Source organism: Lemur catta, chromosome 3 (genome assembly GCF_020740605.2).
Source record: "Lemur catta isolate mLemCat1 chromosome 3, mLemCat1.pri, whole genome shotgun sequence".
In the NCBI taxonomy this organism is placed as follows: domain Eukaryota; kingdom Metazoa; phylum Chordata; class Mammalia; order Primates; family Lemuridae; genus Lemur; species Lemur catta.
In genome coordinates this window covers 1848667-1874645 of record NC_059130.1, presented here as the reverse complement: position 1 = coordinate 1874645, position 25979 = coordinate 1848667, and the positions used below count along the sequence as shown (strand labels likewise).

Here is a 25979-nt window from a genome sequence, read left to right as displayed (position 1 = left end):
TACAGAATGTTTTCAAAATGTGCAGCTCACCCTTGCACAGGCCCCCTGGCTGTCACGGGAGGGCACAGGCTGCATTTCAACTGCTCCCAGAAAGCAAGGGACTATCAACTTTGAGACCAGGAACGAGATCACCACCCAGTGGGACGGGAGAGGTGTGAGGGTAGAGGTGGTTTCCAAAAAAGGAGGCATCAGATTCATTGAAAGTGTTCATGAAGTGCAGAGGTTTCTAGCCCCCATATCAGGGCTGAGGGAGGGCCTGTGAATCCGCATTTACAAACACCCCCCCGTTATTCTTGAGAACCATGAGCTTGGCTAAGGAAGCACACCCCCAGTTCCCCCGCCGAACCCCAACCACACATCCTTTTCCAAAGACAGAGAGCCACTGTCCTGCCCTGCCACGGCTCTGGGCATGTACATCTCGGAACTAACAGTTGGTAAAGTTAAAAAAAAAAAAAAGATATGGTGCTTTAACACAGAAAAGAAAATAATTTAGAAAAATAACTGATCAACGAGGAAATACTGTCCCGGAAACTCTGCCTTATGCTGACATTTCCCTGAAGTCCACGTTCTGCATGTCCTGGTACTTCATACATCCTAGTGGGGAAAGAAATGCTGGAGGCAAAGGCCTCCTGAGAGGTCAGGAGCTGCACCCCCGCCGTGCCATTTAACACACATTTATTGTGCTGTTACTCACAACAGAAACGATCACGCTTGGCTATCTGCACGATGCTTTAGAGCCTGCCGCACTGCCATAAGCATGGTTATGTTTGACCTTGCTAGGAAATGTAGGAGGTGTTATCATCCTCGTGTTATGGATGAAGAAACAAACCAGAGGGGTTAAGGGACTTGCTCAAGGCCACACAGCAGGGAACTGCCCTAGCTAGATGGGGGTCCATGTCAACTTGAGTCTTCATAATTTACTTAACACTTGTCACGTGCAAGTCACAGGGCTGGCCACCCCCAAATGGCAAAGGTGGGCGGGAAAAGTTACAGGAACCCAATACAGGGGGAAGCTCCTTGCTCACTGCACCTGGCAAGCTTCAGTTCACCCACCTCGCCCAGGCGAGCTGGGTGGGTCCCTTCCGCCCTCCCATCTGCTGCAGGGTCTCCACCTGACACGGTCACCTTTATTGTCCCTGCAGCATGCACCGTACCAGACAGGAGGTAAGAAAGATGATGGCTGTCTGCTCCTAGCCCAGCAGAGCCACCGCATTCTGGTCGGCGGGTGAGCTGCTAGGCGTCTGCTGCACAGAGAAGCGGGGAGCCTTTGGGGGTCATTAGAGAGCCAAGTGACAGGATTCTCCCCTCTCCCAGGTAACCACAGCCCTGCTCTTCAATCTGCCATGGGGCGACCACCAGAGCCTCGTGCCACCCCGACGTGCCCTCCCTGCTCGTCCTCAGCCCGGCGATGCCGGCACATTCCGTCTGCACAGCTGTGGGGACCTGCGCCCCCAGGAGCTGCCAGGCTGTCTCAGGCACAAGCCGCGTCATTAGGAACGGGTTTGTCTCCACTGCCCTAGGCGAGCCGGCTCTCCCGCCTGAAGGAAAGCCACACGCTCCCGCAGGGGGCCCACAAAGGGGAGCCAGCGAGCCGGGGGTTAAGCAGGCCCTGTGCTGAGCATCTCTGTCCCCGCTGTCGCGAGAGCCATTACCTCCCGCCACGTTACCTCATCCATTTCTCACACGCGGCTGGCTCGCTGTCCCATGAGCACCCTGGCTCTCGGCACCCGGTCCCCTCCTCCGCCGCGATTTCTCTATCCATCACATTTAACACTGTGACAGTAACAGTCTATAATGTTTCTATTCTACAAAACCGCTCTGTCAACTCCGGGCTTCCAGAGCAGCAACTGAGGAAAATAAATAACATCAACGCCGGGGACGACAGCATCACGCTCCCTTTCTGCTGGGCTGTTTTATTTTATATTATTCTACAGAGTGAGGAAGAATAGAGGCCACGGGGGGAGGTGGGCGCGAGGAAGAGAAGAGTCTTCCTCCTTACCCAGGGGCGCTTACGGACCTGCAGGGAGAGGCCAGGCCCTGCCCCTCAGACAGAGGAGTGCCCCCGGCCCCCACGCCCGGCCCCCGGCCCCCACTCTCCCGGTCTTTGGAAAGGACCGGTATTCCCGGCCCCGCGCTGGCTCCTCCACCTGCCCTGTGGAAGTGGGCGCGGCGTGCGTGCGACCCCATTCACGGTGCAGGGTGATTCTCAAATGACTGTCATCGTTTCTGGAGCCGGAGCCCGGCCAGGAGGTGGGGCAGTCCGAGGGTCCGCACCCTTACTTCTGGGGACGACACCAGGGAACAGAACCCCCGGGATGCAACGGCAGGGAGAAAGGCATGAAAATGTGAACGACCGAAAAATAAATCACTTTCAGAAGCTTGTCTCCCTGTTACTGGGGCTTTGCCGAAACCGTTTTTACTGTCATCATTTTGGATAGTCATCTTCTAAAGACGTTATATTTCCATCTAGCTTCTTTAAAAACATCTAGCTAGCTAGCTAGATAGGTATCTTGGTCTCCACGATCCAAATCATCTGTCATCGTGAATGCCGGTGGTCACCCAGGCCGCGGCTCTGTGGGCGTGTGGGGTGCCTATTCCATGTGAACTCGGTCTGCCGGGCGTTTCAAACTCTCGAGTCTCCTTTCCATGATTTTACTGCCTCCCGAAGTTCCCCGTCTTCTAAGGTAGCAGTGCGTTAGTTAAGTGGTCATTGACTGGTCAGATCATGGAAGCCCAACCTGCCTCCTGGCTGTGGGACCCTGTCCCTGAACCCCTCTGTGCTGTGGCCCCACCTGTAAAAGGAGACCATTGGGGCACCTCAGTCCTAGGGTGATTTGCCTATGATTACCTGAGTTAACATCTGTGAGCACTGAGGACAGCGTCTTGGTTAGCAAGTGGTCAGTAAACGGTAGCGACTGCCACGTGTATAACCACACAGTTAGAATCACGTTTAAAATAAGAGTAAAGAGCCCTTGAGTGGTGGCTTTGGGGACTCTGATGAGTCAGCTGCACAGACTTAAGTCCACAGGCCTCCGTGTTGGGTACGTGGAGACCCTGTTCTAGCGTCCTGGCTCGCAGTGGCTTCAGATGGGTGAGGCTGCCAGCACTGGGTTCTGAGTGGTGAGACGTAACCGTAGAGAGACTAGTTCAGGACAAGGAAAGGACGAGGGAACAGGGCACAACATGAGAAAACCAACTAAAGGCCTCTCACCGACCACTGCCAAACACAGCCCTGCAACGCCTCCAGTCAACCTCGGGAGGCTGCTTCTCAAAGAGCAAGAACGAGAGGTACTGCGTATAAAATTGCTTTGATAAGTATGAAATGCTCCGTGCATTATTATTTTTACCAACAGGACCATTATTATTACTTGACTTTGTCCCCTAAAGCAGCTGAAATGTACTTCTACATCTGAAGGTGTTCAGGGTGGGAGGGGAGTCCTGTTTTCAGCCTCTACGGCTACTCAACGGGCCGTGGCATTTCTTCCTTCATCTCAGGTGAGGCAGAATGGAAAAGCGAACATACTGAGCACCCAACCTTCCTGATAACGGGAACCCCGGGAGATTGACTCAGCTATAATGGATTCCCCAGACCTGCTCCTGCTCTTCCCTGCACAAGGGTAGAGTCAGACTCCAGCAAATCCAAGGCACGAAGCTTCAGAACAATGTCTGCAATCCAGCCAAAGGGGCAAATGTGAGAAAACATTAAGGCCCACTGGGATCGGGCATGCCTGATACCCGGAGGCACTGGCTCCCGATACTTCATTTCTTGTCTGCTTCAATTCTAAATATCACAAACAATCTAACACACTGAGGCAAAGATCATTTCTGCTTTTATGACCTTTTTTTGGGGGGGGGGGTGGAGGGAGGTGATGTAAAGACCACAATCAGGCTAAGTGACATTATTTCATTATTTTAAATGATCATATTTCATTACTACTGCTCACAGTACTCTCAGACACTTCAATTTTTCTATTTTGGTGACAGAAAGGCAAAGGTACCAAGCGGCTAAAGGTGTCCCCTAGGGAAGGCGTGAGCCTTTCAAATAATTTCTTTCCAACGCATTAACACGAGAACTCCTGTGTATAGAGAAGGCCCTGGATGGAAAACACACAGGAGGAAACAGTTCTTATATTCAAAAGTTTATAATTTAGTGGGGGAAAAAGGGTCAAGGAACAAATGACTGAAATCAAAAGGTTGAATGAAGGGTTGAAATAGGATAAAATAAGTGCTGATTAAGGCTTCAGAAGGGGTGATTAATCCAAATGGGAGTCCAGGTAAAGATTTTATATTTTCATAGACAGGGTGATACTTGGGAGCCGACAAAGCTTCCAGTTGTTAAAGGCTCAGCTTTTGTAGTCATTCATCCTAGGCTCACATCCCTGCTCTGCCAATTCCTCGCTCGGTAACTTGGGGCACGTTATTTAACCCCACTGCTAGTCAATATAATGGGGACAATGACGGTATATAACTCACAGGCTTTGCAGGGAGGATTAAATGAGATAATGAATGTAAAGTAACAGTGCCAGTATCGAACCCCTAAGTTAATATTAGCTATTATCAGGATAATCTTCACCAAACCCTATGAAGTAAGGGGATATTATCTGCACTTTCAGTTTTGAGAAAGACAGACATAAGAGAAAGCAGGTGACCTGCCCAATGTCACACAGTAGAGGAAGGATACAGAACACAAATTTAGGTCAGTCTGACTCCGAAACCCAAGTTCTTTCTTACTATAATTTTACTCTGCCCCACTGTAATAAACTCTGGCCTCCTTCCAGAAAGGACGTCTCTGGAACCAGTGAGGGATTGCCTGAAGATACAGCATGATTCTAGCAGCTAGAACGCCGGAGACACAAAGTTGAATGGATGTCAGAGAGACAAAGCCAGTAAGAAAGTCAACAGTCATATAGAAGTTATCACAGTATTCACTGAGAGTGAAAGATCGACCAGAATCTGAAATGAACAAAACGCTACCTGGCATCCAAGTCCCCCCATTTCCTAATTTCCTTGTTCCCATTAATGCCAAGCACATTCTCTCGGGTAACCGGATCACAGGACCTACGAGTACAAACACACAGGCACAGAGATGGCAGACATCAGAGTCGCGCTCAGACTTGCACACAACGCAGCCGACTCCTCTGTGACAACTGGGCAGAGCCTCGTTTCCGACAGTTACGTGATAAAGTGGGCTTCTGCAACCACGGCCCCCAGCCATTTGTGAGCAGGGATTGTTAGACAGTTTTCATTGCACTGAGTCATCTCCCATCTCAAACTCACACCTTTCCTTCAACCTCCGCATCCAGAGGGTCGCCAGTCCCTATCAATCTTCCTTTCAAAAACTCTTTCACAACAGTCCGATCCTTTTCCTTCCCAAGGCACCATTCTCTTGCCCAGACCCCGGGTCTTTTGCCTCCTGACTGAAATCCCTGTCTTTAATCTCGCTCCACTCTAGTACTTCCTGCACATTTTTACCAGACTAAAAGTTCTTAAATCTAATTTCAGTGCATGTCATCTGTGCTCAGATAACCACCGAGTCTCCATTTATTACCCCAAGTCAGAACCCCTCAGCAAGGCGTGCAGGGCCAGACCGGCAGTGGCAGGCATGGGCCTCACTTTACCTATTATACCCATTTTCCATATTTTCCAAGGTACATCTTCCAACCTGGTCTAAGCAACCATTTCCTAGGACAGTCCCACAAACACACCATGAACATAAAAATTGAGACGTCTGTAAGTTTTACGTAACACGTCAAGGGCCATACAGCCATGACAGATAAGCTAGGACTAGCGTCTCGAACTCCGTGCCCAGGGCTCTCTCTCCAGCCTGTCAGGCTATGACACGGTACTGAAGTTCCTGCCTCTGAAGAACGTTGGGGCCAGCGGAGAAGATTACACAGCACCTACTATATACCCAGGCTTGTCCTAAAACCCGGGAGAAGAACGTAAAAAGGCATTAACCCCGAAGTGCTTACAGTCCAAAGGGAAAATAAACATGCAAAAAGTGCCATGTAATATAAGTTACAGTGAAGGAATATAGAAGGCAAAGTGGATACAAAGGGGAACGGAGTATCTCAGACTGGGTCAAGACACGCAGGAAAGGCCTCCGCTAGGATCCGAATGATTAGTAGTCGTTTTCTATGGGGGTGATGAATACAGGGAATTCCCGGTAGAAGACACAATCTTGAAAGGTATAAGAAAAAAGTGGCAAGTTTTAGGCATTGCAGGTAATTCCATATGTTTGTAGCATACATGAGACAGAAGAAAATGGTAGGGGAATAGGTCTGGTGAGGAAGACAACGGCTAGACCACAATGTAGGTTACACCAAGGAGTTTAGACTTCACGCTCTAGACTTCAACCCGCGTCCAACGTACATGCACACTGAGCGACGATCAGACTGAAGAAATACCCCAGACTGTGTGCCAACAGGAATGCGTAATTCTCAGCAGACGGCGATGCCACTCTTTCTCTTGCACTCAGGAAATCATGTGGGGATTCAAATGAGCGAAAGTGACATTTATATGGTGATAATTTGAATTAGTTTAAAGTTTTAAATAATTCGCAAACCTTAGGTCTTAGACCATTACTAATATCGAAATTACTTGTGACACACTTCACAACCGATCATGGCACAACAGTTTTGAGATTCAGGACTACAGCTTTTGACACTGGGTGTCCCAGAGAAGAATTCTGAGTAAGGGCACGGCAAGCAGGATGTCATGTTTAGAGTGTCCTGGTGGGTCTCACAGGGGATGGGCTGCTTGAAGACACTAGGGGCAAAGACACCAGCTAAGAGGGCAAACTGCTGTCTGGGTGAAAGACAGTGAGGGCTGGACCTGGGACGGTGGCAGATGGAGAGAAGGAAAGGAAAGGAGAAATAGTCAGGATGTGTTTAGCTGTGTATTCTCTCACCTGGCACAAAGCCTGGCACAAAGTGTTCACTAAATGCTTGCTGGTAGAATCAACACAAATGGCTCATGATTAGATGAAGATGGGGGTAAGGGGATATAGAAAAAGATTAAGAGTCCGATACAAACATGAGGTTTCTGGACTGGGCAGATGAAGGAGAGACGGAATACAGGAGGAAGAACTGGTGAGGGACTGGTGAGCTCTGCCCCGGACGTGGGCGTCTGCTGAACACGGATATAGAGAGAGACACCTGCCAGGCAGCTACACGGGCAGATCTGAAACTCACAGAAACAATCTGGGCTGAAAATACAGGTTTCAATTTACCATTTGTTCAAATAAATATTTACTGGCTACTTGCTTTAGTCCAGACATTGTGCTGTTGGCTAGGCATGCAGAAGTTGACAAGATAATGGCCCTGTCCTCAGTGAGATTACAGGTGGATGTACGTGTGGGCTGTGGGTATTTAAGTGATAAATTAAGGCGTGGGAATGCTGAAGAATATGTAAGTGATGGGTTAAGGAAGAGGCACCCCCAAAGCTAACTAAGAAGCCCCCTGTCCCCCAAGAGCGATGAAGCAAACCAGGAGAATATGGAAATCAAGAGGTGAGAGTTCCACAATACAAAGGTCACTGGGATCAAACACAGCAAGAGTATAGAGTAAGGATTGGGTTTGTCAACTGGAACAAAGTTAGTGGAAGGAAGCCAGAAATCTCAGAATCAACAGAGAGGGCGTCTGTAAAGTCTGAAATAGCCCCGAAGGCTTCCCAGAGGCGGAGGCAGGGTCAGGAGGTGCTGAGGATACAGCGGACAGTTCCAGACAAAACCAAGCAGAACACGGCCCCTAAAACGGACGAGACTAGGAGAACGCTGCCCTTGCTCTTCTGAAGGGCAAACACGGGCATAAGACACCTATGATTAGCTGCACTTTGTTAAAGCGCAGATGTCACGGTGCCCGAGCAGCAGAGTGCCCTCCAGGCGCTGACGGACAGCTCCCTTCCCCTTGCTGTGAACGAGCAGGGCCAGAGAGCAAAGCGCGTGAAAGCTGCAGACGGAGCGCCAGCCGTGCCAGGCGACAGCAGACCAGGACGCCCAGGCTCTGCTCTGCCCAGGGAGGGAGCTCTGGGCAGAGAGGCCAAGGGCAAACGGTGGGGAATGTGGCGCGAGGCGGCAAGAAGAGAGAGCTCTGCAACAGCTGAGGCCTGCAGACACCTACAGAGTAGTGGGAGGCCCCCCCGAAGCACGCCATAAAGATGCCACACTTCGCCCTCAAGAACACATGCCACACCGTCCTAAATATTCAAACCAACAACTTTTGGTGTTTTCAGCCCCACATCTGTCCTCAGGCCCTTCCAAGAATTACAATAATTGTAACGGTTCCCTCGGTCCTCAGCAGGCGCCCAGGGCTCGCAGGGCCACTCTCCGGCCAGGGGACGGTGTCTGGTCCCTGCTTCCTCCTTCTGCAACAGCAGGCCTGAGCCGCAGGGCCAGGCCTGAGACAGCTCCTCTTGAACTCCAAGCTCCGCCCGGCTGCGGCCAGGAATGTCGGTCTGCTGCGCTGCTGGGGCCCGGGGAGAGCCCGAGCTCCGGACGCTCCCTCCTCCTGCAGAGGCCTGGAGGTCACACACAGTGACCTCGGCCAACTGTGCTCTGGGAAGGCCCTGCTCACAGGGGCACAAACCCTCTGGGATCAGCCAAAGTTGGGCCAAGGTTTTCAGAAACCACTCACTGTAGTAGAAAGAACTTAATTTGGTTCAGTTTTCCCTCCACAACTTACTAACTCTATGACCTTAGGGAAGTTACTTAAACTCTCTGTGCTTCGATTTCCTTCTGTGAAATTAGACACTAATAAAAATCCCTCACACACCCCCTTTAGATGCTTAGAGGGTTGTTGTGAAGATTAGGTACGCTAATACTCCTGAAAGTATTTTTGATTTTAATACTATTTTTAAATAAGTAATACATTTACGATATAAAACATACATTTACATCATACCACACGTTATGATCGCTGCATCCTGCCCAGTCCTGCTCCCATTCCTGTTTGTCCCCACTCACCTAATTCCCATCCTCACACCCAGCCTCCACAGATAACCATTTTTGCTCATTTCTTGTCTATCTTTTCAGCATTTCTCGAAAGGGTTGCTTCAAATGTAAAGTGCTGTGTAAGTCAATTATCACGGTTGTAACGGGCAAGTAGGCGAGGAGGGCTGGGGAGGGGAGGGGACAGATGGTCGTGTTGCCCACAAGGGGCATGAACCTGCCCGAGGGTCACCACAGTCCACGCTGCTCCTGTTCGTTCAATCATCCGTCCGTTCAACCAGTATTTGTCAAGTGCCCGCTATACTCAAGGCACCGGGCTGAGTGACAGTGTAAAGGGCACTAAAATTAACAGGTGCATCTATGACCCTTCTGAGTTCACACCATCCGCCTCGACACTGAACCTCATGACACTCCCTGCTGCCCAGGTATGAGCTGCCGGGGCCAGCGGCCTGTAACTTCTGGTACTTCCCACAGCTTTCTGTGTGGAGCACACAAATACGAACACAGGTCGAGTTTCCCTTATCCGAAATGCTCGAGACCAGAAGTGTTTTGGATTTTGAATGTTTCCAGATTTTGGAATATTTGCATATTGAGATATGTTGAGGATGGGGCCCAAGCCCAAACAGGAAATTCACTGATGTTTCACACATACCTTACACACATAGCCCGATGGTAATTTTATACAACATTTTTAGTAATTTTTGTGTATGAAACAAAGTGTTCACTGTGTTTTGACTGTGACCTGTTACATGAGGTCAAATGTGGAATTTTCTACTTGTAGTGTCACGTCAGCATTTAAAAGGTCTTGGATTCTGGAGCTCCTTGGAGTGCCAGGTTAGGGACGCACGAGCCTGCTAACCTGAGCTGCTCACGGCCCAAACTCTCATGGATGGTGGCGCGAGAGTGGTCAGGCCATCGTGGGTCCAGCAGCCTTTCCCTGAGCCCCCTGAGAAACCCGGCATTGCTGCAGGCTCGCTGCTCTGGCCGGACAGACGCTTCAGCCTCAGGTGTGGCCACATGGGACCGAGAAAGAACACACCTGGGTTCTTGCTTGGCAGGTGGCGGTGACAGAGCAGGAGGGGCAAAGGAGGGGAGCTTAGGACACCTGAAAGCACAGTTACAACCGTCAAGGAGGGAAAATTCCTCCTCAGAAGGAAATGACGCATGCCCACCATTCCCTGGGACGTTCTCTGCTGTGTCAGGACACGACATTCCAGCAACTTCTGCCGTAAACACCCAAGACACCTTCTTCTTTTTTTTTTTTAAGATTTAACAACTCTCCGTGGCTGTACAGCACATCCTTGGCCTGCCCTTCAGAACCCCCCGCATCCTGAAGGGTTCCCCCTCCCCTGGGCACCCAGTGGCTTTGTGACCAAAACTGCAACGTGACGAGGCCTCCCCGTGTCTCCACGGTGTCGTGTGTGAAATGGGCGGATGTCCCCGCTCTACCTGCCTTGTCAGGTGCTGACGGGCATCAAGCGAGTTAACGTATGTTCGATGCAGGTGCGCTACCAAAACACAACGCATCACCGCTAGTAGAGTATTAGCTTCTCATTAGGAAAAAAAAAAAAAAAGGGTTCCTTTTAAATGAATCATTTCAAGGTAAGGACTGACTAATCAGTCACCTGACAGCTCTAGAGAGACCTTTCTGGACCCTTTTCATAGCAGGCCTGACAACCACTTCCAAAGACTGTAATTTTAAAGGTTAATTCCCAATGCAAGCACAGAGTCCTTCATAATCCTTCCCCAACGGCCCTTCCGGAGAAGTCTGTCTGTCTGACACGCTGTCTCTCCCAGAGACCCGCAGGCCCCTCCCTCTCCGGCCCCGGGCGCATCCAGCGGGCAGAGATGACAGCCAGTAACGCAAACCTGCGGCCTGCAGACGCGGGAGGCAGACAGCGCAGGGGGGAGGCCGAGGAAGAGCCGGTCAGGATGCGTGTAATCAGAAGGGTTATCTAATGCTAGTCTCATTCTAATTGAGTCAGTACCATATGTCACCCTGCAATAACATCGCAAGCAGCATGCAACTGAATACATATTTAATTCACATAATGGGTACAGCAGTAGAAGTAATCAAGGCAGTTTGCCATAAGCCATAAAGAAATGTAGCTTGTTCCTATCAAGAAACATTTGGCACTTAGGGACAGAACTGTGTCACCCGTGAGGGGGGGAGGCAGGACTGCAAACGCTCGGGGGAGGGGCGGGGAGGGGGAGGGGTGGGGGTGGGGCGTGGGGAGGGGGAGGAGGAGGAGGAGGAGAGGGAGAAAGACACGAACGAATGAAAACACCAAAGACATCCAAGCCCGAACATCAAGTCACCGCGAAATGAAAATCAATGAAGGAATATTGTCAGCGGATCGTTGGCCATCTCAATATAATTAACAGTAATGGATTTATTGGCAGAAGCCTAATGATTGAATGTTCAACGTGCCCCAGAATTTCCTGTGCTGTCGCGGGTCCTTCTCGTTCCCCCTTGGCCCAACCTGTGTCCCAGGAAATGGATGTAGCTACGGAGGATTTAAAAAACACTTCCCCCCCCACCCCCATCTCTTCATCGGGATTGGCACCTGACAGAAACCCGCTCGCCCGGCCCCTTCATTTCCTCCTTCAAGGAGATGATTAATACGGCTGGGCAATGCTCATCAATATCTTTGGACAGATCAACTGGAGTTTTCATTAAACCCATATTAATGTCCTAGATACACAGCTGTGGACAGGTTACTCTGAAGGGAAAAAAGAAAAAGAAAGAAAGAAAAGGAAAAGAAAGAATGAAAAAGAAAAAGGAAAAAACCTCTCGACCCCGGTTAACTATTCTCCTGGAATTAACAGGAACCTGGCCCTTCCCTCATTAGGGCTCCTTCCACCAACATGTTTTGATGTATATTTCATGAGGACAAACAAACATTCATTTCACTTTGGGAAGGTGTTTGCTGTAATGTATTGTCAGCGTACCCAGCAATGAGGGGACATTAATTTCAATTCTGGTGTTTAAACACTTTGGCGAGTCCCAATTACTCATTCCCCAGCTCGATAGCTGGAGCCCTGGAGGAAGGTCGCTCCTGTCCCCTGCTGGGCTCCACCCTCAGCCTCGGGCACAGCTCTGCTCCGGGTGAGGAAGGACAGGATTGTCCTCCTCCTCCACCTCCCTCAGAGGGTGACGTCCAGGGCCACCTCAGGGAATACCCAGCCTCACATTACAGCAATTTTTATGAAAAGTTATGTGCAAACAAGAGTTTGGGAAATTCAATCCTATGTTTTCTTGGCCTACAGTTGAGGATGCCAACCATTTAACAGAGAAAAATCTCGAAATCTCCTAGAAAGGGAGATATGGAGGGAAAAACGGGAGAGTGGAGTAGGGTCACGTGTCATTGACGAAGACCTTAAAAATAAAGATGTAGGAGACTGTGGCCCTGCCGCTACTGGAGGGCCCCCGGCAATCTCCAGCCACCCCAGTGCTCATTAGAAATGTATGTGCAGCCTCTCAGGTCATGGATGAAGATCCCGTGTGTCACAAGAGAAAATGTGCAGATAAGTTTAGCAATCTGTAGAACTCGACAAATTTCAGTGATTATTATTTGTTTAATCACTCCATTGCTGATAGTACCGGCAACTTTAGCTAAAAGTTCTTTAGCCGTGTACCAAACCTCCCTTTCAAGCTGTTACTAATCTCTATACACACAACACACCAGAGAATCTCTCTACTTACAGGAGCCGACTAGCAAACACTTTGCCAAACTGAGCAATCTTTTTTTTTTTTTTGAGACAGACTCTCACTCTGTTGCCCAGACTAGAGTGCCGTGGCATCAGCCTAGCTCATAGCAACCTCAAACTCCTGGGCTCAAGTGATCCTCCTGCCTCAGCCTCCCCAGTAGCTGGGACTACAGACATGCGCCACCATGCCCAGCTAATTTTTCTATATATATTTTTAGCTGTCCATATAATTTCTTTCTATTTTTAGTAGAGACGGGGTCTTGCTCTTGCTCAGGCTGGTCTTGAACTCCTGAACTAAAACAATCTGTCCTCCTCGGCCTCCCAGAGTGCTAGGATTACAGGTGTGAGCCACCGTGCCCGGCCAGGAATCTTTTTTAATAATGTGTATCACTACCCTCAAGTCTATCTGAACAGAAGTCTCCAGTTAATGACAAACTGTCGAAAGGTGGATGTGCACGTGTCTCAAAGATACAGCCCTGACCACGGTTGAGAAAATGCAGATGAAAAGATGGCAGGACGTGCAGGGGACTTAGGAGAGGGAAGAAGGGCTGGGAGAGCAGGCGTCCCCCAGACAAGACCCTTGGCCACAAGGATCAGTCCCTGAAGGGCTCCCTGGGAGTGACAGGGGGCAGAGCCCGGGGCCCGTGCAGTAACTTGGGGACATCACAGCACAGTCTCAAATAGGGCTCCAGAGCAGGGCACAGCTGGGGAGAGTTAGTGAGATCTGAAAAACACGAAACCAATAAGGAGCATGAAACACCCACCTGGTTCTTATCAAAGTTACTTCTTTTTTAAGTGAGTGCTAAGTCCAGTTTCTCCATATATAAGTTCCTCAAAAAGAACTCGGAACTAAGTGCCAGAAGCCAGTGCTGGTTATGGTTACTAACTATAGGGCTGTTCCACCTCATATTGTCAATAAGACGTATAAAATGCTGTTAAAACCTTGCACGTGTTTTTGGCTTCATTCGGACGTGCACTGAGAATCCCTGTAGTCACACACGTAGGGCTGACACGCAGTACCCACTAGGGCAAGGGGACCAGGGGCTTAACTACTAATTACTTCTGTACCAGCTGATAAACAGCTGTGCCTTAACCTCCCTCTCTACCCCGACGTGCCACCCTCTTTGCTTCAGTCTCTCTGTACTTTCCAAGGATCCAGCAGTTAAAGTGTTAATACTCTGCACACAAAGGTGGTCCTGAGGACCCTGCTCCAGCACTATGGCTGCTGTCCACCCTGCCTGGGACCCATGCCACCCTGCTTGTTATTAAATAGTTGGAATACTACTTTTTCATCTAACATTTATGAAAAGTCAACACATCACTTATTTGTTGAACAAACATATCCAAGCCTGAGGATGTACCTGGCTTGTGCCGAGGAGACCAGGGAAATTACATGGTAACCTTGTGAATCCCACTGATTCACCTCTGTGAACCCAAGGAGGAATCTCCCCCGCCCCACCCCCGTCCCACCTTTCCTTCCTGCCTCTACTGTCCTACTGTCCGCTTCCTCCCGACCGTTCCGGGGCAGCCGAGGAAGGTTCTTGCAGCCCATCTGGTCCTGATGCTGCCTCTGCTGCCTCTGTCCCTGTTCTCACCCTGCCTGATCCATCAAATGGGCCAGGGGAGCTCCCCAAGGAGCCAGACAAGACACAGACGACAGCTCTGGCAACAACAGAGAAGCCTGGTACAATCTTGGTCTCCGGCAGAGAGGAGAAAATAGGAAATTCAGTCGCAGATCAGAAAGTCTGTGTGTTGAACAGCTCGTACCTACAGGGCCAGACGACCTAATGCTTCCATCTGGAAAGAGTATCGTGGGGATCGCCATAAGGACAAGGAACACCATTTAGTGGCACCTACATAGTGTCAGGGCTTTGCACACATCCCTCCATGTCATCCTTATCAAGTCCCCTGCCCGGTAGGTAGCTCCCCCCTTTGAATACGAATAAACGGAGCCTGCAGAAATTCAGCAGTGCACGGAAGCCGTCAACAGGAAAGTCTGAAGCTGGATCCACACTCGGGTCTGACTCCTAAACCCAGGCTCTTCCCTCGGGGTGGTGCTGCACTCCACAGCACCCCCCAGGGAGCACGGGCACTCAGGTTCCCCAGCCACGGCCTGAGCTTTTCCACAGCAGATCCCAAACTCTCCCGGGAGGAAGTGGCCTGTGTGCATAGAATGCACAGAGGCTTTGGAATCGCACCGCTCTGGGCTCCCATCCAGGCCTCGTCTCCCGCCAACTGTGTGACTTTGGAAAAGTTACTTAAGCCTCAGTTTCCCCATCTGACAAAGAGGAAAATGCCTATCCTCTGTTGCAACAATTGAGAACTATTATAATGATTGCGAAAGTGTTCACAGAAGTCCTAACACTGTTGCTTGTACAGAGTAGGTTTCCAATAAACAGTAATTCCCCTCTTGGTTCCAGATCCCCTTCCCTCGGCAGGAGAAACACACACTCCCCGTTATTTATGGCCGTGAAGGGACAGGTGGGAGGAAAGCGTGGAGAACGGAATCTGGCTTGACGTCCACTGGGAGCAGGTCGACTCTGCATTCCCTCCACCCCGAGAAGCAAGAAGGTGTTGCTAATTTGTAGGTGAGGTAAGAGCCCCTCTTGTCTGGGAGGGCTATGCTGCTATTTTCTTGGGCTAAAAGTACATTTTTCATGAAAATAGAACTAAAAATAACAACAGTGACAATGCAGAAAGATACAGAAAAAGCCATTCCCAACTCGTAGGAGAAGCCATGACAGCAAGAAGCCTTCAAAATGCGGGCTGCAGAAAAGTGTGAATAAAACTGTAAGACTCTGCTGAGACTTATGTATTATTTGAGCATCTCTTAACAGAGCTGGAACTTCGGATTCAGAGAACTAGGCCCAAGTCTTGGTCAGACCAAGGAAGATCCTGTGCCCCTGAGGAAGTCATTAACCTCTCTGAAACTCAGTTTCCCAATCAGCAACTGGTTCTCATAACTTAGGTCTAACTCTTAGGCTTGTGGGGAGGATTAAATGAAGGAATACAGCTGTAAGTGAATCCTCTTTTGCTTCTAACTGAAGTTCGATACACAAGGCTAAGTGGTTCTTAACCATGAAATGCTACACAAAGTTTATTTACTTTCTGTATTATGGATACAGGCAAAAGAGGAATATGTTCTGTAAGTGTATCGGTATGAGAACAAAGAAATACCATTATCGAGCACAGTCTCCCAGGTCTCTTTTTGCCAATGCAAGGTGACGTAAGGACTCTGTTTCAGGAAGCTCATGGGAAAATTACTCCCTCCCTTTTAAAGTGATTTCTGGAAGCATGGGGTGATGATTCTCTTTCCATATTTATTGTCCTCGGGAAGTAACATCTACATGCATCTTGGCGTCCAGAGAAAGAAAGGTCATGAATCTAGGGCACTGAGAAAAATATCTAAACACATTCTTTTCGACCAAAAGACTGGGATCAGAGAAGCATCCTGGCCTGCCCTGACCACATGGGATCCTTATTTTCAGTGTCTATTATGGCTTCTAAAAATGTTAAAGCATTTTTAAAATCTGCTCCTCAAAACTTAGGGAAAGCAGTAAAGCATAGATTTCCTTTTTTCTCCCTCAATTCTTCAGAATTCATAAAGCACAAGAGAGGTCAAAGAATAAAGACAGTTCTTTTATTTCCGCAATGCTTTCACAAAGTATCAAGAAACGGAGAAAATGGGATAATGCTGTCTGCCCGAGATAGGTGAGGTCTATCCAAAGACATCTACAAAATGCAAACAGGACGCTTGAGCTAGAGGAACTCACCAGGATATTCACGAGGCTGCTCTGAAAGGTAAGCCCAGCTGTTAGATATGCTGTGTATAAACAACAGGAAAGAAGCCTTAAGAATAGCTATAAATCTTAAAGTGATCTCCCATCAATACTAAAACAAAAGAGTGTACACAGTAACACAGCACATTCCAAAACCAAAACTTAATTTGCCCATTACAGTAAGTTTCTGGACCAGGTTCAGCAGTCCTCAATTATTAATAGTTTACCTTGTGATGGATCCGCACTAAAAGCGAGAGAGAGAGAGAGAGAGAGAGAGAGAGAGAGAGAGAGAGAGAGAGAGAGAGAGAGAGAGAGAGAAGGGGGTGGAGTGCTGGTTGCTGACATTAACAAGGGAAATCAGCAGAAAGACTTAGATTCAGATGATCTGGTTTTGAGCCCCAGTTCTGCCACCCCCTAAGCAATCCTAGGCAAGGCATTTAACCTCCCGTCTCATTTGTAGCGTAGGGAAGATAATTACATGAACCTGGCTTATCTCATCTGTTGTGGGAGTCAAAATAATAACGGTGAAATAATGTGGCCTGTTAGAAAGATCACTGGCCTTGGAATCACAAGGTTTGGGTTAAAGTCTTAGTTTGGACACTTTCTATGTGACTTTGGACAAATTCTTTGTGATCCTGGATTTCTTCTTCTATGAAGTAGGGTTATCTCTTCTGCCTCAGGACGTCCTAACCGGAATCCAACGAGACAACCGACCTGACGGGAAACATGGAAAGCTGTTCACCACCGCACACCGCTCATGCCGTTGCGGGATCACGCAGTTAGTGACACAGGGTCGTGCGAATGCCGTGTAGGTTACTACTATCTGTCACTGCCACGGATCAGCCACTTTGAGCTTCAAACCAAAATTTGCTGATGGTTGTGGAATCACCACTCTCTTGGAGGCTTTCTTTCCCTTCACCCTCTTCCTCAAGACATGCTTAGCAAACAGCTCTCCACATCCAAAAAGAAAAACGGAACAAAAAACCTACAGCCTGGGTTCTGCGCAGTCCTGGCCTACGGGAAACACGCAGAATGCAAGAAACGGGGCTGACGCCGCTGAGAGCGGCTCTGCCTGTGCAGTGATCCCATCTGCGAGGCAGGAAGGAGTGAGGGGAGCACAGCAAGACCCCCCTGTCTCCACGTCCCTCTGTCCCCCAGCGAGGGACTCGGATCCGTGGGGGACTTGGCCCGGCAGCGGCCACTCCCGTCCCCGAGCACACGGCCTGACCTCTCAGCCACCAACTCCATCGGCAGCCTGAGGACGGAGCCTGATATTTAACAGTAGGAGAAAAACAAGGGTAGAACTTGGGACTTGATCATCCTTAGGGCACATATTTAGTTTATTTTTTTTAAGTTGAAAGTATTCAGTTCATGGGTAGAGTTGACAGTTTACAAAAACAGCAACCATTAAATGACTAAAAGTCATCATTCCTAATATAATGATGGTACTTCCTTGAAGTAAGGAGGGTTTATTTTTTTGCCCCTGCTTTGTTTACTGCTGTATTCCGAGCATCAAGAATAGTACCTGGCATCCAGTAAACACTCAGTAAGTATTTACTCAACAGACAGATGGATGGATTGATGAATAGGTCCTTCCCGTGGGTTCAGGAAGGGCTGCACCCAAACCTCTCTTATTTCTAAATACCTGCAAAGAAAACACGTGACTCCAAAATCCAACTTATATGCCTCTTGCCAATTCAGAACAACCAGAAAGGCCTGTCTGAATTAGTGATGGACTAAAGAAAAATGAGATTATTTCATTCCAATTCTTTCCATTGGGTCTACAACATCCTTAGTAGATTACATCTGTTTTAATAAATGTGTAAAAAAGATTTCTAATTATAATTAGGTTACCACTGTATGTACATGGTATTTTAACAGGACATATTAATACATTTTTATTGAGTACTTACAGCATGCACTACAGAAATACTTGAAGGTGCTATTTTGCTTGCTTGAATTCTTAAACATTAACTCTGGCCAGGCACGGTGGCTCACGCCTGTAATCCTAGCACTCTGGGAGGCTGAGGAGGAAGGATCGTTTGAGCTCAGGAGTTCGAGACCAGCCTGAGCAAGAGCGAGACCCCGTCTCTACTAAAAAAAATAGAAAGAAATTAGCTGGACAACTAAAAATATATAGAAAAAATTAGACAGGCATGGTGGCGCATGCCTGTAGTCCCAGCTACTGGGGAGGCTGAGGCAGGAGGATCGCTTGAGCCCAGGAGTTTGAGGTTGCTGTGAGCGAGGCTGACACCATAGCACTCTAGCCAGGTAACAGAGTGAGACTCTGTCTCAAAAAAAAAAAAAAAAAAACCATTAACTCTGAAGTCTTGTTTATATTGTTAATTTATTTAATAAGTTTCTTTATTTCTAGGTAAATATTTTATCCAGTAAAGACAAAGGTAAATTTGAGTTCCCCAGGACAAAAGATCAAAACATTAAGAACAACGGGGTTTAAATTAATGCCTTTTTTTTCCCTTTTGTTTTTCTTTTTTCTTTGTTTGCAATTGAGTTTTTACTTACTTTCTACGTCCTGGCTGGAACAAAATCAAGAGGCTACTGAGGCTGGGTCTCTCTCCTCACAGGCATCTAGGCCTGACATTCAGCTGTGATGTATCTTGGAAGAGTTCTGTCTCTAAAAGACGGCCATAATTAACCCTGACATGAATATCTTAAACCTGCGGTCCCCAATCCCCAGGTCGAGGACCGGTACCAGTCTGTGGCCTGTTAGGAGCCAGGCCACACAGCCCGAGGTGAGCAGCAGCCAGTGAGGGAAGCTTCACCTGTACTTACGTCTGCTCCCCAGGGCTCACGTCAGCGCCTGAGCTCCACCTCCTGTCAGATCAGTGGTGGCATTAGGTTCTCATAGGAGCGTGAACCCTGCTGTAAACTGCGCATGTGAGGGATCCAGGTTGCGGCTCCTATGAGAATCTAATGCCTGATGATCTGAGGTGGAGCTGGGTGGTGATGCCAGCACTGAGGAGCGGCTGCAAATACAGATCATCATTAGCAGAGAGGTCTGACTGCACAACAAATGTGATGCACTTGAATCTTCCCGAAACCATCTCTCCCACCAGTCCGTGAAAAAATTGCCTTCCATGAAATCAGTCCCTGGTGCCAAAAGGGTTGGGGACCACTGTCTTAAACCATCAACAGTCAAAAGCTTTATTTTAAATGCATAATTAGTTTTTCAACTTCTTTCTCATTTATTTACTTTCTAGTGTTCATTCCCTATGATCAAAAATGTACACGTGTTTATATATGTATGTGTGTATAAACAGCTCTCTTCCCTCTGGTTCTCAGATTGTAATTCATATTACAAGGAAAAGATTTTAAATAAAAAATACCAGGCTCCAGCCTGAGCAAGAGCGAGACCCCGTCTCTACTAAAAATAGAAAGAAATTTTATATGGACAACTAAAAATATACATAGAAAAATTAGCCGGGCATGGTGGCGCATGCCTGTAGTCTCAGCTACTCGGGAGGCTGGGGCAGGAGGATCGCTTGAGCCCAGGAGTTTGAGGTTGCTGTGAGCGAGGCTGACGCCACAGCACTCCAGCCAGGGCAACAGAGTGAGACTCTGTCTAAAAAAAAAAAAAAAAAAAAAAAAAATACCAGGCTCACACATAGTAGGTGCTCTGTAAGTGCCTACAGAATTATAAATTAAGAATAAATAAAGTATAAACAATGCAGAGAAACACAAGGAATTGGAAGTGTTCAGCCTAGGGAATAGAAGGCCAAGGGGTCAACAATAATGGTCTTCAACTGAGCGGCCTTTTTGCAGAAGAGCAATGGGTGTGTTTTATGCTGCGTCCAGAGGGAAGCCTCAGACAGACAGGGTAGGGGGAGTTTTGCTGAGGCAGATTCTGCTCATCATGAGAAAAAAAAACAGCCTGTATGATATATATATATATATATATGTATATATATATATGTATATATATATATATATATATATATAATAGCCTAGCAGCTTTTTGTTGTTGTTGTTAAATAATAATTATCTTGAAGTTTCCTTTAAGAAAGAAAAATTTATGATTCTGTGGTCATAGTTCCTACCTATTTCTAGAAGTGCTCAGGCAATATTTAGGTAACATTAGCCAGCCCTGTAGCAGTCATCGTACTGGTAGGTCCTGTGTACATGAAAAGGCCAAAAGGGGCTGCCTACTGGTAGCAAAACTTGGGTCCACCAGGAATCTGTAATTCTAAAATTGTGCATGCCATCTCTTTCAGATATCTCCAATACAAACTAATGGGCTTTGCTTAAAATAAAGAAAAATGCAAATGAATATAATAAATGTTTGATTTATGAACGTCTAGGATACAATTTTTTAGTAACTAAGTTCTAGTTCCTCATGGACTATCTACTGGACCTGTCTGGAAACAGACTTCCCTTCTGCTTTCATTAAACCATCCAGGTCCATCCACGTCCATCCTACCAACCACGTACAGCGAGAGGCCAGATTTCCACACGCAGGATGGACCAATGTGTCTGCTCTACCCTACAGTCCCATTCTCGTTAGGAAGGAAGAAACCATTAATTAATCTCATATGACTTTTACTTCCAACAACACCCAGTTTGTCCAGCTAAGATCCGATTAGTAGCTTTCAACCAACCAAGGCAGCAGGCGTGTGGAGACAGAAGACAGAATCTGTGGACGCCGTTCCACCATTTCGCTTCTCTAAGCCTCAGATCTGCCGTCTATACGACGAGGAGAGATCAGAGTGTATCCTAAGATCCTGCTTCACGGGGTTGTTTCCAATCAAGTGAGAACATAAACATTCATGGAAACCGGAAACCTACGGTGCTGCTCACAGGTGAGTGACTATTTTCTGGATAAGTTTAGAAAAGAAGTACAAAATATAAGATAATAACAAATTTTGTCTCCTAATTATTTACATAACGCTTAAGTGAAAACAACCTGATTTTACTTTTCCTTAAGAAAGCATTCAGATATTAGGTCTCAGATCCAATGATCTTAGAGTTTTTGTTTTTGCTGTTGACAAGCTGGTGACCTCAGACTGTGACTTCACACATGAAGAGACCAAACGCGGCTGCATACTTATCGCAAAAGGCCAGAGAACTGCACACACCGTGTCCCATCACCTGTTTTCAAAGGAGCATTTCCACCGTATCGTAATGATACTGAGGTCCCCAAGTCCTGACAGCCCCACCCCCTCCAACAGCTGTCCACCCTGCAGTGTCCACAGAGGCAGTCTGTCCCCTTCACTGCCGGGTCCTGCCAAGGTGGACACAAACAAACACAAAGTGCAAACCGAGTCTGGCCAGGGTTTGCAGTCCTCCCTCTCCTCCCCAACATCCCCTGCCCGGCAATCATTCATCAACCGAGTAAGAAGCCATCGTCCCGCTAGCCCAGCCTAGGAGACAAATTATTTGCTGTGGTTAATTAACGGTGTGAAAACCTAGGTGACCTTTAGGGGAGGGTGAGTAGTGGGAGGAAAATCTAAGGATGGGTTTCATATTTATCGGCAAGCCCATTTCTAAAAACACTGGCCTTGATATGGGAAGATACACGTAGAATCTGAATTTAGTTTCTTCCCCCTCTGCCCGTGTGAGGACAGTTTCCTTACCGTTTATGTGGTTTTGTTCCCGTCTCAGATAAATCCAAACTAAAATCACCTTAGAGCTCTTCCTTCTTCCACCGCCAGACAGTCTCCTCCGGAGCACGGAATGCGTCCGACTCACAGAGGCTCTCGGAGGAAAAAAAAGTTGTCCACAAAACTACCCAGCAACCTGGGGATGAGAGCGGGACTTGTGGAAAGGGTACCCTTAAGTTTTGGGCTCCTTAGCACTGTTAGGAGTTGCAAACTTTCTGCCAACAAAATCTATCACGGGAAAGCATCTTCTTCTTTAAGAAAGAGCTATTTTGGCCGGGCGCGGTGGCTCACACCTGTAATCCCAGCACTCTGGGAGGCCGAGGCGGGTGGATCGCTCGAGGTCAGGAGTTCGAGACCAGCCTGAGCAAGAGTGACACCCCGTCTCTACCAAAAAAAAATAGAAAGAAATTATCTGGCCAACTAAAAATATATATATAGAAAAAATTAGCCGGGCATGGTGGTGCATGCCTGTAGTCCCAGCTACTCGGGAGGCTGAGGCAGGAGGATCGCTTGAGCCCAGGAGTTTGAGGCTGTTGTGAGCGAGGCTGACGCCACGGCACTCACTCTAGCCCAGGCAACACAGCGAGACTCTGTCTCAAAAAAAAAAAAAGAAAGAGTTATTTTGCTGGGATAATTAATTATTAGTGTCTATGCTGGCTGACGAAAACCAACAGATTACAGAACGTAGCTTAAATCGTCACAGGGATGGGGCAGCTCAGTGACTCGTTCCCGAGACTTTCCACTCAGGCCCAGCCACCAGCTCGTGTCCTCAACCAGTCACGTGGGAGGGGCCAACAGCTCTGCTCATCAAAAATGCAATTTCCCACACTCAGAGGGCAAGAGCACAAAACTATTTTCCTTCATTGCCAAATGTGTTTGGTAATCTGAAAGCATCATAAATTGCAGACACGGACCCCAGAAGGATGACGCCTTTTATGCTGCTGGAACACACAGAGCACCGTGTGGACACGAACGGCCCGGCTGCGGCTGGGGGCACAGAGGAAGAACGCAGGGCCCGGAAGCTGAGCGTATGATACGACACGCAGCTCTGCCTTCCTGACTCCCCGACCTGTTCCACCAAAGGATTTTCTTACCCATAGAAACACGTCAATCTGCACACAGTAAACGATTTCATCAGATAGCCCCCTTTCACTTCTACCTCCTCTGCTCAAGAACCCACAATGGCTCCCCACGACCAGCCACGGCAAGCCTGCCATCCTGCCCTGAGTGCGAGGCACCAAGTGGAACCGGAAAGAGCTCAGCTCACAGACGTGGGCGTGCACGCCACCACACACATTTTCTTTAAAATGGCGCCAATTATACTAAACGGACAGGGCTTTAAGAGAATTAAGGGATTAAGTACACGTGAATTTCCCACTTTCAATTCCCTTTGTCTACGGCCATACCACCCTGAACATGCCCGATCCCATCTGATCTCCGAAGCTAAGCAAGGTTGGGCCTGGTTAGTACTGGGATGGGAGACTGGGTGCCATAGCCTTTTTAAAAAATTAATTAAATTATGTGAATAAATTCCCTTTGTCACCTCTCCATAATCTGTCCCTACTGATCCTACCCTGCTCCATGACTGATCCAAACCAAATCCTGCGTAAGAGGCAAGCCAGCCTCCTCACTGTCACCCACTTCCCTTGCCAGTTTGTTCCCACCTCCACACTTCCCCAGTGCCGGTTGCTGTCCCCCTTACTCCCCCCTGAGCCCCTCTCTGCACACTAGGATTCCTATGTACCGTCCCCCCTCATTTCCTCACCCACCCCCACCTCCTCTCCACGAAGCCCAGCCTTATCACCATGAACCCAAACCACTACTTCTGTCTCTGAAATGTCATTGTACTTTTAATGCACACCATGTAACCATCAACTTCACTACACGTTATCCATCTGCGGTTAACGTATTCCAGCCTTTTCTTCCAAACACTGGAAACTCCTCTAAGGCAGATCAGTTCCTACACTTTTCTTGTAGCCCCAATAGCACCTTCAAAGTTGTAAATGGTACAAATAAAGGCACTCTGGAAACCATGAAGTGATGGTGGAGGCAGGCATGGAAGATACGTGTCATAAGCCCTGATGACTCAGCTGTAAGTCACGTTGAGACCTCAGCATGACCTTCCCATGGGGAAAGGAGTAGAAACTAGGTCAAGAATCCAAATGGGTGTGACAGTGATCAGATGAGCCTGACACCATAGTGTTATGCAAAAATAAAAACATTTCGACAGTCATTGCTTTGGGTAGAGTGGACCGTGTTGGGCAGCCTGTCCACTGAAAAGCAGACTTCAGTCTCTGGCATGAGGGTCAGGGTCTCAGCCTTGGTAAAAGGGACTCTCGGCAGCGAGGGAGTGAACCCGGCCAGGCTCTTAGAAGAAAACAGCATCAACAATGTTAGTGCATATTAAGCAAGATGATTAACTAGCCTCAACTTCACTTAGTAAGTTGGGAGGATGGACAGGCTTTGAACCCAGGCAATCCCATTCCAGGGTCTGAAATATTTCAGTTATAATCCATTCCAAGACTTCACATCTGAGCCAAAAAAGCCCTTGACCATAAACTCCACATCTAAGGCAGCCAACCTCCAGGCCTTGACATTCTGTAGCCTCCTTTCCTTAGAAACCATCTTGCTTCAGTCTGGTCTTCTAGCCCCTACCTGCACACACAGTCCTGCCTCTTGGCCTGGCCCTCTTGGTTTGACACTTTGGCCTGTCTGGATTTCATTTTAATTTCATGGTGAACCCAGTTCGCATCTCTGCTGGTCTGGAGCCAGCTCTACTCTACTGCTGCTACACAAACCCAGGATCTTAAGGGGTCTGCTTGTTCAGGAGAGGATCTGAAAACAGAAGGAATTGAAAGTGGAAGCCCAGGCGTGTGGGCTGGGCAAACATGCCGTGGTTATACAAACACGGCAGCAGCCCCTGGTTTATCCCAGGCAATTCAAAGACTAACCTGCAGCAGCACAAAGAAAGCAAAATGCCTCCTTTTCCTTCCTGCTCTCCTCCACCCAGCGAGCCACTTCAGTCCAGCTCTCTTCCCCCAGGGTGAGCTCAAGAAGTGGGGTGAGGGGACTGAGTGTGCAAACCGCACAACTCCAAGTTCATGCGGAATGTAAACAGCACAGCCCTATCAGCAGGGAATGGCGGTGGGGGGCTGGGGCTCTTGGTGAGGGAAGGAGGTGAGAGGTCACTGGACTCAAACCGCAGGCGTGGGGGGGACCTGGCATACCGGCCACACAGAATCCGGGCTGGCACAAAACCTCTAAAACCAAGTCTGATGAAATATGGAAAGTTTGAGTCCAGTCTCCACCGCCATCTGCTTAAAAGTGTTCGTCGGAGCCAGTGTGGTGGGACACGGCTCCTTACCGTCAGATTGGGGCTGAGTCACGGTCCTGGAGCTCATTCATAACAATATGGGTAATCCGGTGAAAGGACCCTGCAGCCACAAGAGCAGAACATGACAGGATCCCTTATAACGGTGAGGAGTAGGGTATGTCAGAGGAGTTCCCGATGCCCCTTACGGATGAGAGAAGTCCCCACTCGCCCAGCCAGCGCTGGTCTGGCCGGCTCAGCCCGGGTGGTGCTGGATGCGGCAGACGCTGTCCCCCCCAGGGAGGAGCCAGGAAGATAGAGACTGATGATTATTAATACTTCTTAAGTGAATGGCAAAAAAAGAAATCTCCTCTTCAATGTCAAGGGTTGGATGCCATAGGTCAAATAAAGACTTAGAAGGAAATCTACATTTCGACTCCATTTCCATGAATGGAATGGTTTTACATTTTTTCCACCAAAACTCCTGGGGAAGAGATCTGGTCACATCGTCTACCAGCCGAGGACCAGGAATGAAAGACTTGGATTATTGTCTTGGCTCTGCCAACTACCAGCCCTGTGACATTAGACAAACCATTCTAGACCTCCAAACCTCA

General features: G+C 48.3%; 1 protein-coding gene and 1 pseudogene across 2 annotated transcripts in view; one reads left to right on the top strand and one right to left on the bottom strand.

Annotated features, from left to right (window-relative positions):
- Positions 1 to 25979, bottom strand: part of PBX1 (PBX homeobox 1) — a 267175-nt gene that overhangs the window by 137749 nt on the left and 103447 nt on the right. The window lies entirely within an intron of this gene.
- LOC123636069 lies at positions 23448 to 23553 on the top strand (annotated as a pseudogene).